This window comes from Felis catus, chromosome A2 (genome assembly GCF_018350175.1).
Source record: "Felis catus isolate Fca126 chromosome A2, F.catus_Fca126_mat1.0, whole genome shotgun sequence".
Taxonomy (NCBI): domain Eukaryota; kingdom Metazoa; phylum Chordata; class Mammalia; order Carnivora; family Felidae; genus Felis; species Felis catus.
In genome coordinates, this window is record NC_058369.1 from 156,140,867 (window position 1) to 156,154,202 (window position 13,336).

Here is a 13,336-nt window from a genome sequence, read left to right on the forward strand (position 1 = left end):
GCGTGTGTGTGTGTGTGTGTGTGTGTGTGTGTGAGATATTAAATATTTCCTCATATGTTCGTAATTTTTTGTTATGAAGTTCCTTATTGGTATTATCACAGATTCTGTGTACACATGGGGACATATCTGTCCATAGCCTCATTCCACAAACCATCAGGTTTATAGAGACTCTAATTGTAGTGTTGCATTTTGCCATCTGACTGATTTTCTGTTTAGGTAATATTCTTCTTATATTCTGCCACCAAAAATCAATTTGAAAAAGGCAGCTACAGAGAAAGGAGAGAATGAGAGAGAGAGACAGCGAGTGAGAGAGAGAGAGAGAGAGCGAGCGAGCTGCAGCCAGGAGGGCAGTGTAATAACAGATTTAGAGATCTGACAAGAACCACTTGTGTTGGTATTGATTGGGAACTTTTATTCAAATGGTGTCTGTGGTTGTGAGACAAGACCTGCGCAAGTCAAGCAGTTCTGAGGAGGGGTGGTCTGGGCATCACCTGCATAGAGGGGAGGGGGTCAGTGTCACACAGAAGGGTGGGACTCAGCTCTGCTTCATCAGAGTGGCCCGGAAAGGAAAAGGGTCAATGGGACATGTAGAAGGAGGGATGCTAGTCACACATTGTGGGGAAGGGACCAGTGGAAAGAACTGAGAGGCCAGGGGAGAAACTTGGGATGAATTTGAACTCCACAGAAGGTCTGCTTGACTCCTGCTTTGGAATTCTTTTCCCTAGATGAGGTGGATAAAGCTCAGATCCCTGCTCATCTTCCCATAGGGCCGGCCTCGTCAGACTGAGGTTTCCGTGCCTACTGACAGAGGTGGGCGGCTGCGACTGATGAACCTGCTTTCACACTGAGGGTCCAGAGTGGAAGGAGATGCCCCTAGATGATAGACTTCTGTAGAATCCGTATCCTCGGATCTCCTGCCTGCACCTTCTTCACCTGCTGTTCAGAATCCCCAAGCAGGGCATAAGTTCTGTCCCTGTCTTGTGCATGTTAGTTTCCATCCATATCCTCAGCACAGGATTCAGACATCAGCATGAATCGTATCCTGTTAACCTTGCTGATGGTGACTGGTAAGTGACCGAAGGGATCTCTTTGTCACGGTTATTAGGACGCTGTCGTCTATTAGGACGCTGTCTGGGGGTGAGGCTATGGAGCTGTGTCGGGGAGGAGAGCTGGAGGGTCAAGGGCATGCAAGTTTGGGAGGGGGAGGATACGTTACTCCTTTTCTGTACAGTCTCAGTCATTTGTAGGACCTAAGTAAAACTTTCTTTTTGGGATTCAAATCTCCTCTCAATATATGATAAAGTTCTTGGGCAATCCGGAAAGGAAGGTGGAGATAGGAGCCTGGAAGGGTGTATAGGAACTTATAAAACACGTAGGAAACAAAGCAGCAAGTATTCTGCTGTAGGGTTCAAAAGGAAAATGTCACTTTTGCCCTTTGTGGTTTAAATGTAATGTGCAATGATAATAATAATAATAATAATAATCATCATCATCATCATCACCATCACTGCCGCCACCATAAAAACATATACCTATATAGTGCTTATATAATAGACACTGCTCTTTACGTGTTAACTCATTAAATTCTTTTTTTAAGTTTATTTATTTTTGAGAGAGAAAGAGAGAGTGCTAGTGCACATGCTTGTGCAGGGGAGCACAGGAGGCAGGGAGGGGCCGAGAGAAAGGGAGAGAGAGAATCCCAGGAGCCCCACAGGGGGCTCAAACCCACGAACCTCTGATATCATGACCTGAGCCGAAATCAAGAGTTAGTCGCTGAGCCAAGTGAGCCACCCAGGTGCCTCTAACCCATTTAATTCTTAAAACAACTTTGTGCCATAAGTATTATTGCTGTCATTTTTTTTTGATGAGGAAACCAAGGCACAGAGTAATTATAACATGCCCATAATGAAGTTGGTATGGCTCTGTAATTAGGCATTTATGCTCTCTTACCTAGTTAGGGACAGATACCCTAACCTCTCTGAACCTCAGTTTCTGTATGTGCAACATGAGAAAAATATGTATCTTTTAACGACATGCCGTGATTCCTATATACCTATGTTAGAATGAGTGGAGTTAACCAAGTTAATTGGGTAGGGACTGGGTAGGTCATTTTAGATAGAGGAGCCAGTAAGTGTGAAGGTCATGAGGTGTGACATGTTTAACTAAAAGCCCATCTGTGTGGTTGGAGCACAGAGGAAGGAAGTAGATTAAGAATCATATAGTAGAGGGTCTTTTAGCCTTAATTTTAGAAATGATCCTGAGTATAATAGGAATCCTTTAAAGAGTTTTAAATATGAGAGTTATATTACCACATTTATGATTGTAAAATATTCATGTGACTTCAGTAGGAGAATGGATTTGAGTAGAGATATGGGTTGTGGGTGGGAAAGATCTGGGGAGAAATTTAAGAGACTGTTGCAACTCTCAGGGCAACAGAGTAGACTAGGGTGGTGGCAGTGAGGATGTAAGAAAGTAAAAGGATTCCGGAGGTAACAAGGAGATAGAAGTTGTGATCAGTTGAATGTGAGGAATGAAGGGTAGGAAAAAGTAAAGGGTGTCATCCAGATTTCTGGTTGGGTGAATGGTGGTACAATTTACTGAAATAGGGAACACTGGAAAAGAAGGAGGCATTTGGGGAAGAAGACAAATTACATTTTTGACTTACTGAGTTCGAAGTGCTTTTGAGATATCAAATGGAGATGTCCACCTGAATCCAAGGGTCGGGAACCCACGACAGGAGTCTGAGCTGGGATACAGATTTGGGAATTTGGGAATTTTGAAAGGATTTGAATTCATAGGAATGAGTGAAAAAGATTACTTGGAAAGAATTTACAGAAAATAAATGTGTAAAAGACAGAACTATGAAGAATTCCAGTTGCCTTTCTTGGTTTAAAATTTTTATTTTGAAATAATTATGCATTTATAGGAAGTTGCAAGAAATGTACAGAGGAGTCCCACGTGTCCTTCCTGTAGTTTCCACCATGGTAACATCTTGTGTAACTATGGCACGATAGCAAATCATGGGAGTAACATTGGTATGATCCACAGAGTTTATTCAGCTTTCCCCAGTTTTACCTGTGTGTGTGTGTGTGTGTGTGTGTGTGTGTGTGTGTGTGTGTGTACAACTTCACATGTGTAGGTCTGTGCATCCACCACCATTTTCAGGACACAGAACAGTCCATCAGCAGAGCCTCCTTCCTATTGCCCTTCTACCCACACACCATTTCATTCTCCCTCCTCCACACCGCCCCCCTTCCCTAACCCATGGCAACTACTAACGTGTTCTCCATTTCTGTAATTTTCTTGTTTCAAGAATATTATACAAATGGAATCGTACAGTATATTGTATTTTAGGATTGGCTCTTTTCATTTAGCATAATCCCCTAGAGATTTGTCCAAGATGTGTGTATATTAACTATTAATTCTTTTTATTATTATTATTCTGTGGAATGGATGTACTCTGGTTTGCTTAATCATTCATCCATTGAAGGACATCTAGGTTGTTTTCAGGTTTTAACTTTTAAGAATAAACCTGATGCATTTTTGTTTGATAGTAAGTTTTTGTTTGTCTGGGATGTAAGTCCAAGAGTGCAGTTTCTGCCATATGGTAATTGTATGTTTAGTTTTATAGCATATTGTTTTTCAGGTTGGCTTCACCATTTTAGATTCTCACCAACAATATGTAAGTGACCTATTTTCTCTACCTCCATGCCAGCATTTGGTGTTGTCACCAAATTGCACTATTTTTCATACTAGCTGTTCTGTTAGATACATAGTAATACCTCATTGAAATTTTAATGTTTATTTTTCCTGTGACTGAGGATGTTGAATATCTCTTCATATGCCTGTTTACCTCATGGATATTTTCTTTAGTGAAGCGTTTTTTCTTGTCTTTTTCCTATTTTCTAATCAGACTGTTGAGTCTGAGAGTATGTATATAGATCAGATACAAGTCTTTTCTCAGCTAGGAGGTTTGCACATATATTTCCAAGTCTATAACTTGTCTTTAAACTGTCTTCAGAGGGTCTTTTATAAAGCAATTGTTTTTAATTTTGATGAGTATACCCAGGGAAGTTGGTGTTAGGCTGTTCCTTAAGTCCCCAGGTTCCTTAGGCAGTCCCCTTACTTCTTTCCATTATTCAGAGGCTTTCTATCTTTGTTTGTTGTGTTTGTTGTGCAGGGGCTTTCAGTTGAGGAACTGAAGAGCTGGGGGGAATGGGGCTACTTTCTTGGATCAAATAGAAAGGTGAGCTCTAATGCTTTAGGGGCTGCTGGAAGAGGAGAGCCCAGGAAAGTACCTTATGAGGCAGGAGAAAATAAAAGTGTAATATACACCATCAGAGGAGCTGTTTCTAGGAGGAGGAGGTAGTTAATGTGTTCTGTGTCTGTGGCAAGTTAAGAAACTTAAAGCTGCAGACGCAGTGGAGGCAGATGTTGCGTGAATACGGAGTTAAGATTTGCCCAGTTGAAGTATGACTCAAGGACATTAGGACAAGGGAGTTCTGAAGAGTAATAAGAATATCATTAAAATGATGAATAAAGGAATCTGACTCAGGTAGAGAGGGAAGGTAAAACAGGCAAGGACCGATTGGAATGGAAGGAAAGGAGGCAATGTGTAAGTTTCTAGCACATTCTTAGAATCAGTGACTTTGTAAAGCTCAGTCAAGAGTGAGTTAGGGCACCAGGGGTTTGGTGGAAAGAAATCTGAGAAGTTTTAGAGTAAATGACCCATATTTAGTTGGGGGCTCAGCCAGGTATATTAGGAGAAAATGTGTTCCTCAGCTTTCCTTGGAAGTCCCTGTGGCTTGAAGGAGCTCTGTCTTGTTGCTGCAGGTAAGAAGGAGCTAGTGTAGTGCATACTTCTTAAAGGCCAACCAGAGAAGGTCTGGAGTCAGGGACAGATTGTGGGAATTAAATAAGACTTAGATTTATACACTGGAATATCTTAGAGTGAAGGAACGTGAAGATTTTCTGTGTCAATGGTTCTCAACTTTTCTGAGCATGAGAACCCCTTTTAGTCTTAAAATTTATTTATTTATTTATTTATTTACTTACTTACTTACTTACTTATAGTGCAAGTGGGGGAGAGGAGCAGAAGGAAAGAGAGAGAGAGAGAGAGAGAGAGAGAGAGAATCCCAAGTAGGCAAGTAGGCTCCACTCTCAGCATGGAGCCTGACACAGGGCTTGATCCCACAACCCTGGGATCATGACCTGAGTTGAAATCAAGAGTCAGATGCTCAACTGATTGAGCCACCCAGGCACCCCTATTTTGAATCTTTTAATGATAATTATTGATTGAATACTTATGTAATGAGAAGGTAGATAATCTTTGTTAAAGCAATGTGTATCTTATTATCAGAATACTGTTTAAATGGATTTCCTGTCAGTTTTATTTTTGAAATAGGTCTTATGTCCATCCATCCACTTAGATGCTCTTCTCCAACTCCCCCACTGCTACTTCAGTGCAAGGCACATCACTTTTTGCCAGGTCACTTCAGTAAGCGCGACTGTTTCTATAATCCATTTCTAATAAAAATCCAGTGATTTTTTTTTTAAATCCAGTGATTTTTAAAAAAATTATTGGATCACATGACTTCTGTACATTCAAATTCTTTAATAGATTTTTTATTACACTTAGAATAAAATCCTCCTCTCAAGGCTCCTCTTTGGCCAATCTTTTCCTCTCCCACTAGGCTTCAATTTCTTTGGCTCTCTTCAGACTCCTGAGCATTTCCCAGTTCTTTCCCATCCTTGAGCCTTTGCACATGCAGTTCTGGAAAAGCTCTTTCTTCTGCTCTTCCCATGGCTGGTTTTTCTCATCTTTGCTGTCTCAGATTACCCGTCACCCAGCAAGTACTTTTTTGCCCACGCAAACTAAATTAGATCCTTTGTTTACCCTCTCTTCTTATTCTTTCTCATGGAACATTCTATCTCATCCAACTTATAGCTATCTATTGATGTGTTTATTTGCTTATTGTCTCCCTCCCTCATTTCATGAAGGCAAAGTCTACTTCTATTGAATACCCTTTTATATTAACAGCAAATATGTTTCCTGGCACATAGTGGATATTCAGGAAATATTTTTTTAAACAAATGCATGCATATATGAATTTGGGAAAAAAGTACACACACATATACATAACATTAGGTCTTAGTCTTCTGATGATGGTTGCTTCACTTATGGATTCAGAAAACCATTTCATTAATTTCAGAGCCTCCCAGTGGATCCCTGCATACAAGGTGAATTTTACTCCAATCACTCATACATTTTGAGTTCCTACCATGTGCCAGACACTGTCCCAGATAGTGGGGGATATTGTACACATCATTGTTCCTTCACTACTTATCGTCTATAGGTGAAAACCCTAGGACCCAGAAACATAAATTGACAAAGCAAGAGAAACCCAAATTGGAACAAAGTGACAAAGACAAGAAAGGATCAGAGAAAATCTCCAGAAACAATAACAAAACAAGTAATAAAATGGCAGTAAATACATATCTATCAATAATTACTTTGAATGTAAGTGGACTAAATGCTCCAATCAAAAGACAGAGGTGTACGAATGTATTTAAAAACAGACCCAACTAGGTGTGCCTAGGTGGCTCAGTCGGTTAAGTGTCTGACTTTGGCTCAGGTCATGATATCATGGTTCATGAGTTCAAGCCCCACGTTGGGCTGTGTGCTGACAGCTCAGAGCCTGGAGCCTGCTTCAGATTCTGTGTCTCCCTCTCTCTCTGCCCCTCCCCAACTCACACTCTGTCACTCTCTCTCTCAAAAACAAATAAACATTAAAAAAAACCCAACTATATACTGCCTATAAGAAACTCATTTTATACCTGAAAACACCTGCAGATTGAAAGTGAGGGGGTGGAGAAACATTTATCATGTAAATGGAGGTCAAAAGAAAGCACAGAGTAGCAATATTTATATCAGACCAGCTAAACTTTAAAACAAAGACTGTTACAAGATAAAAGAAGGGTACTATATAATAGTAAAGGGGACAATCCAACAAGATCTAATAATTATAAATATTTATGCCTCCAACATGAAAACACCCAAATATGTAAAAGTTAATAACAAGCATAAAGGAACTGATTGATAATAACACAATAATAGTAGGGGACTTTAACACCCCACTTACATCAATGGATAGAGCATCTAAACAGAAAATAGACAAGAAAACAGTGGCTTTGAATGACACTGGACCAGATGGATATAACATATATTCAGAATATTCCATCCTAAACCAGCAGAATACACATTCTTTTCAAGTGCACATGGAAAATTCTCCAGAATAGGTCTCAAGTTAGGTCATAAAACAGGCCTCAATAAATACTAAAAAGATTGAAATCATATGGTACACCTTTTTTTGACCACAACATTATGAACCTAGAATTCAACCACAAGAAAATTTGTGGAGACTACAAATGCATGGAAGTTAAACTACATGCTACTAAAACTGAACCAGGGAATCAAAGAAGAAATTTTAAAAATATATGGAAACACATAAAAATGAAAACACAACAGTCCAAAACATTGGGATACAGCAAAAGCAGTCCTAAGAGGGAAATATGTAGCAATACAGGTCTACGTCAAGAAGCAAAAGAAATCTCAAATAAACAACCTAACCTTACACCTAAAGGAGCTAGAAGAAGAACAACAAACAAAGCCTAAAGCCAGCAGAAGGAAGGAAATTACAAAGATTAGAGCAGAAATAAAGGATGTAGAAACTAAAAAACAAAACAAAAATAGAACAGATGAATGAAACCAGGAGTTGGTTCTTTGAAAAAATTAATAAAATTGATAATTAATAAAATCACAAATGAGAGAGGAGAAATAACAACCAGCATCACAGAAATACAAACAATTGTAAGAGCATATTATGAAAAACTATGCAAACAAGTTGGATAACCTAGAAGAAATGGATAAATTCCTAGAAACATATAAACTACCAAAACTGAAATAGGAATCAACATTTAGAAATCTGTTGCATTTCTATATACCAGTAATGAGGCAGCAGAAAGAGAAATTAAGGAATCAGTCCCATTTACAACTGCACCAAAACCCTTAAGATACCTAAGCTAAACCAAACCAAAGAGGTGAAAGACCTGTACTCTGAAAACTATAAAACACTGATGAAAGAAATTGAAGATGACACAAAGAAACAGACATTCCATGCTCATGGATTGGAAGAAAAATATTATTAAAATGTCTATACTACCCAAAGCAATCTACGCATTTATTGCAATCCTTATCAAAATATCAATAGCATTTCTCATAGAACTTGAACAAAGAATCCTAAAATCCCGCAAAAGACCTGAACAGCCAAAGCAATCTTGAAGAAAAAACCATTCAAAATGGATTAAAGACCTAAATGTGAGACCTGAAGCCATAAAAATGGTCTTTGACATTGGCAATAGCAACTTTTTTCTAGATATGTCCCCTGAGGCAAGGGAAACAAAAGTAAACATAAACTATAGGGGCTTCATAAAATAAAAAGCATATGCACAGTGAAGGAAATAATCAACAAAAGTAAAAGGCAGTCTACTGAATGGGAGAAAATATTTGCAAATGACATACCTGATAAAGGGTTAGTACCCAAAATATATAAAGAACTTATAAAACTTAGTACCCCCCCCCAAATGAATAATCCAATTAAAAAATGGGCAGAAGACATAAGTAGACATTTGTCAGAAGAAGACATACAGATGGCCAACAGATACATGAAGAGATGCTCAACATCACTCATCAGAGAAGTGCAACTCAAAACCACAATGAGATCACCTCACATGTGTGAGAATGGCTAAAATCAAAAACAAAATAAACAAGTGTTGGGTGAGGATGTGGGAAAAAAAGAACTCATACTGCTGGTGGGAATGCAAACTGGTACAGTCACTGTGGAAACCAGTATGGAGGTTCCTCAAAAAGTTAAAAACAGAACTACCCTGTGATCTAGCACATCTGCTAGTTGAAAGGAATACATGCACCCCAATGTTTATAGCAGCATTATCTACCATAGCCAAACTATGGAAGCAATCCAAGTATCCATTGACCGATAAATGGATAAAGATGTGATATATATTCACAATGGAATATTACTCAGCCATAAAAAAGAATGAAATCTTGCCATATGCAATGATGTTGATAGAGCTAGAGAGTATTATGCCAAATGAAATAAGTTAGAGAAAGACAAATACCATGATTTCACTCCTGTGTGGTATTTAAAAAACAAAGCAAACAAGCAAAGAGGAAAAAAGAGAGGCAAACCAAGAAACAGACTCTTAACTATAGAGAACAAACTGATGGTTAGGAAGAGAGGTGGGCGGGGGGATGGATGAAATAGGTGATAAGGATTAAGGAGGGCACTTGTTGTGATGGGTGCTGGGTGTTGTATGGAAGTGTTAAATTACTATATTGTACACTCAGAACTGACAGCACTGTATATTAACTAACTGGAATTAAAATAAAAACTTAAAAAATAGTTTTCTATTTTCCTGCTGTTCCTAAACTGGAGAAAGCAGGATTTAATCTGCCTTTGTTGTACCCATCAACCAAATGGCACCAAGAACACAGCAATAATGAGAATAGTGAGGTGTTTTATTTTTCTTTATGCAGTGGGAAGAACACACTCCAGAGAACCTCAGAAGTACCCCAGATGGGAGGGGCATCTTACAGGGTTTGAGCTTATGCTGGATAATTTTGAAGATGGATTTAGAGAAATGGGATCAGTTCAGAATTGGGTTTCTCAAAAGGTTTTTTTTAAGGAAGTGGAGGATTAAAATAGAGCTGTCACTGATAATAGCAATAATGCAAAGAAAAGACGTATCAGTTAATAGCTGGTGTTTAGTCATTTTGGGGATCATGAAAGGGCTTTGTCTTTGTCTCATTTTGAACATTGTTTTGCACTTTCTCAACATTAAAATATACTTGAAGCTGAATTAGTAAGAAATAACATTTACTGAACACACATTATACATGAAACATTCTTCCAAACAATTTACATATATTACCACATTTATTTCTCACAGAAACCCTAGGAAAGAAGTTGTTATGATCTCAGTGTACAAGTAAGGAAATTAACATAGGGATCTACATAATTTGTTCAAGTCCATACTACTAAGGATACAGCCCAAATTTGAATCAAGGCATCTGTTTCCAGAGGATAAGTAGTGTACTATACTTCAGTGTCTGTATAGAGTATCTCTCTCTATATTCTTTTGCCAGAATTAAAGTTTTATTTTTAATTACTTATTTTTTTTTTCCTGCAGGAGTTATGATGACTGGTCTCAGAGTGTCCCTGTAGTCAACCAGTAGGAAAAATCAGGGAGCTATAGGAAAGGCTGCATTGCTTGACTGTGGATACAGCCAAGAATCCTTAAGCCTTTGGAAGGTTAGAAATGAGCTAAGTCACTCTGGAAAGCAGCAAACTGGGTGAGGAGAGGCAGGGAGGTCCTGTAGAAGAGAAGTGCGTAAATGGGATTTGGAATCACATGGACTGAAGTCTGAATCCTTGAACCAACCATCATTCACTGGTCGTATGACCTCGTGTGCTAATTTTATTTAAATAAAAAAATTGAATACAGTTGACACACAACATTACAGGTCTACAGCATAGTGATTCAGTGATTCCACGAGTTTATACATTATACTATGCTCACCATAATTATAGTTACCATCTGGCACCATACTAGCTTTTAGAATATCATGGACTGTATTCCCATGACTTATTTATTCTATAGAAACTTGTGCCCATTTTTTCCATCCTCTCATCCCCCTGCCCTCTGTTAACCATCAGTTTGTTCTCTGTATTTATAGGCCTATTTCTCTTTTTTGTTTGTTTATTTATCAGATTTTTTTAGATTCCACGTATGTGGTATTTGTCTTTCTCAGTCTGACATATTTCACTTTGCATGATACCCTCTAGGTCTATTCATATCATTGCAAATGGCACTATCACATCCTTTTTTATGGCTGCCTAATATTCCATTATATTGTCTATCTTGAGAAAGAACAACAAAGCTGGAGACCTCGCAATTCCAGGTTTCAAGTCGTACTACAAAGCTGTATAGTAAAACAGTATGGTACTGTCACAAAAACACATAGATCACTGGAACAGAATAGAGAGCCCAGAAATAAACCCATGATTATATGGCCAATTAATCTATGACAAAGAAGACTAGAATATTCAATGTGGAAAAGACACTCTCTTCAATAAATTCTTAATCTGTAAGATAATATAAAATTTATACACCCTATAGTTTTTTTTCCTGTGAAAAATAAAAAAAAAAATTAAAAAGTACATCAAGTACTTTAATACAGTGTTTTGTACAGTATGGTTCTCTAGTACCTTAGAGTAGGGGCTAAGTGATTAATAAGTGGTAAATATTCATATTAACTGATACCAGCATTCTGAAATCTCTATAAGCACCTTGAGTTCTCTTTAGTCAGCCAGTTTATATCCCTTGATTCTCTTCTCTCTGTCTTCCAGGTGGTGTTTCATTTGTTAGTGAAGACATAGAAGGGTTAAATCACCTTCTCTACTTATTTTACCTGAATTCCAGTTATCGGTCCTGTGTGGGGACTCTGATTGCCCCTCAGTGGGTGTTGACGGCTGCACACTGCTTCTTACCGTAAGTGATGGGGGTCCATCCACTCTGTTCCCAGGCTCCGAGGCTGGGCCTCCGCACTTCTTATGGGAATTCTAAAAACTTTGTGGTCAAGAAATTCTAGGACTATCATGGTAAAAGGGAGGTCAGCTACTCAGATACAACTTGACTAAGGAATGTTCCACATTCTTATGTTTGACATGTCCCAAAAGGAAAAGTAATACGGTGTAATATGATACCTTACATATAGGTAAAAATAACTTTGCAGGTCACTCTTTTTTTAAAAAATATTTATTTATTTATTTTTGAGAGAGAGAGAGAGAGATAAAGAGTGATCAGGGGAGGGGCAGAGAGAGAGGGAGACAGAATCCCAAGCAGGCTCTGCACTGTCAGCCCAGAGCCCGTTGCGGGGCTCCAACTCCCCAACTGTGAGATCATGACCTGAGCAGAAATCAAGAGTCGATGCTCAACTGACTGAGCCACCCAGGCACCCTGACCTTGCAAATCATTCTTAATGTTTTTAAGATTCATCCAAAATGTTAGGGATATGATTATATTTCATTTTTCATTACAGTATAATATTTAAATGTGACTATCACAATTTGTTCATTCTTTTCTTGGTAGACATTTGAGTTATTTCTAGGTTTCTGCTATTGTGAATGGTTACTGTAATCATAGTTGTACCATGTACCTTGGAAGGTATTCTCATGTGTATATCTGCAATACACACACACATATAGATGTATATATATACACATATACATACATACATATCGGTGTATCTGCAACAACATCTCCTGGATGTCATAGAGGATGAAAATGTTCACTTTACACATCCTCCAGCAATTTAGAAGCATTTTCCAGCAATGAGTATTGTCCAACTTTTTTATTATTTTGCTGATTGTGTTAAATTTCTTGTTATGCTCATAATTTTATTATCTTTATTAGTAGCGATGATTGGCTTATTTTTTTCTCCTCCTCCTTGTCCTTCTCCATCCTCTTCCTTCTGCTATTAATATTTCTTCTGGGAAATATTCTTTCATGTTTTTTGAACATTTTGTGACTTTTCAAAAAAAATTGCTTTGTAGAACTTCTATAAATGCCCTAGATATAACTCTTTTGTCAATTACGTATGTTGAAAATATCTTCTTTGTGGCTTGATCTTCTCTTTAATGGTGTATTTTGATTAATAAGAGCTCTTCATTTGACTATAATATGATTTAACACTTAAATTATCAATCTTTATTTGTGGTTGTTGGGTATTGTGATTGGTTGAAAATATTCTTTATGACATCAAGATCAGAAAGATATTTCTTTAAGGTTATTTCTAGAGATTCTAAAGACTTGATTTTATATTTAAGTATTTATATCATTTGGAACTGATTTTTGTGAATGCTGTGAAGTAGGGATCCAGTTTTGTTGTTTTTAACATAGTAAGCTAAATATCCACATGCCATTTATCTAATGGTCTCTTCTTTCTCCAACAACCTGCAACACCACTTCTGACATCTATCAAAATTCTTTATTTTTGCATGGGTCTGTTTTGGGTCTCTCTGTCTCTGTACTGCTCTTTGGGTTATTTATTATAGACCAATTCCACAGTGTCTTAACAATTATGACTTTATTATAATTTGTGATGTCTGATAGGGTAGGCCAACCATGTTTTTATTTATCAGGAACACTTAGGTATTCTTTTAAATAACTTTTCAAGCTTTATGAAAAACTCTGT

The 13,336-nt window shown here is 37.8% G+C and overlaps 1 protein-coding gene across 7 annotated transcripts in view; it reads left to right on the plus strand.

The window, feature by feature from the left end:
• The window catches only part of MGAM (maltase-glucoamylase), a 230,085-nt gene that overhangs the window by 1,726 nt on the left and 215,023 nt on the right, over positions 1-13,336 (plus strand). For 3 of the 7 annotated variants that reach the window (XM_045052864.1, XM_045052865.1, XM_045052866.1), the window contains exons 1-2: positions 545-1,067; positions 11,490-11,631. The gene's annotated coding sequence lies outside the window, so the exon portion shown is untranslated. Of the gene's footprint in view, positions 1-544; positions 1,068-10,269; positions 10,392-11,489; positions 11,632-13,336 lie in introns of those variants that run through there. The other 4 variants (XM_045052867.1, XM_045052871.1, XM_045052868.1 and 1 more) reach the window with 4 other exon arrangements.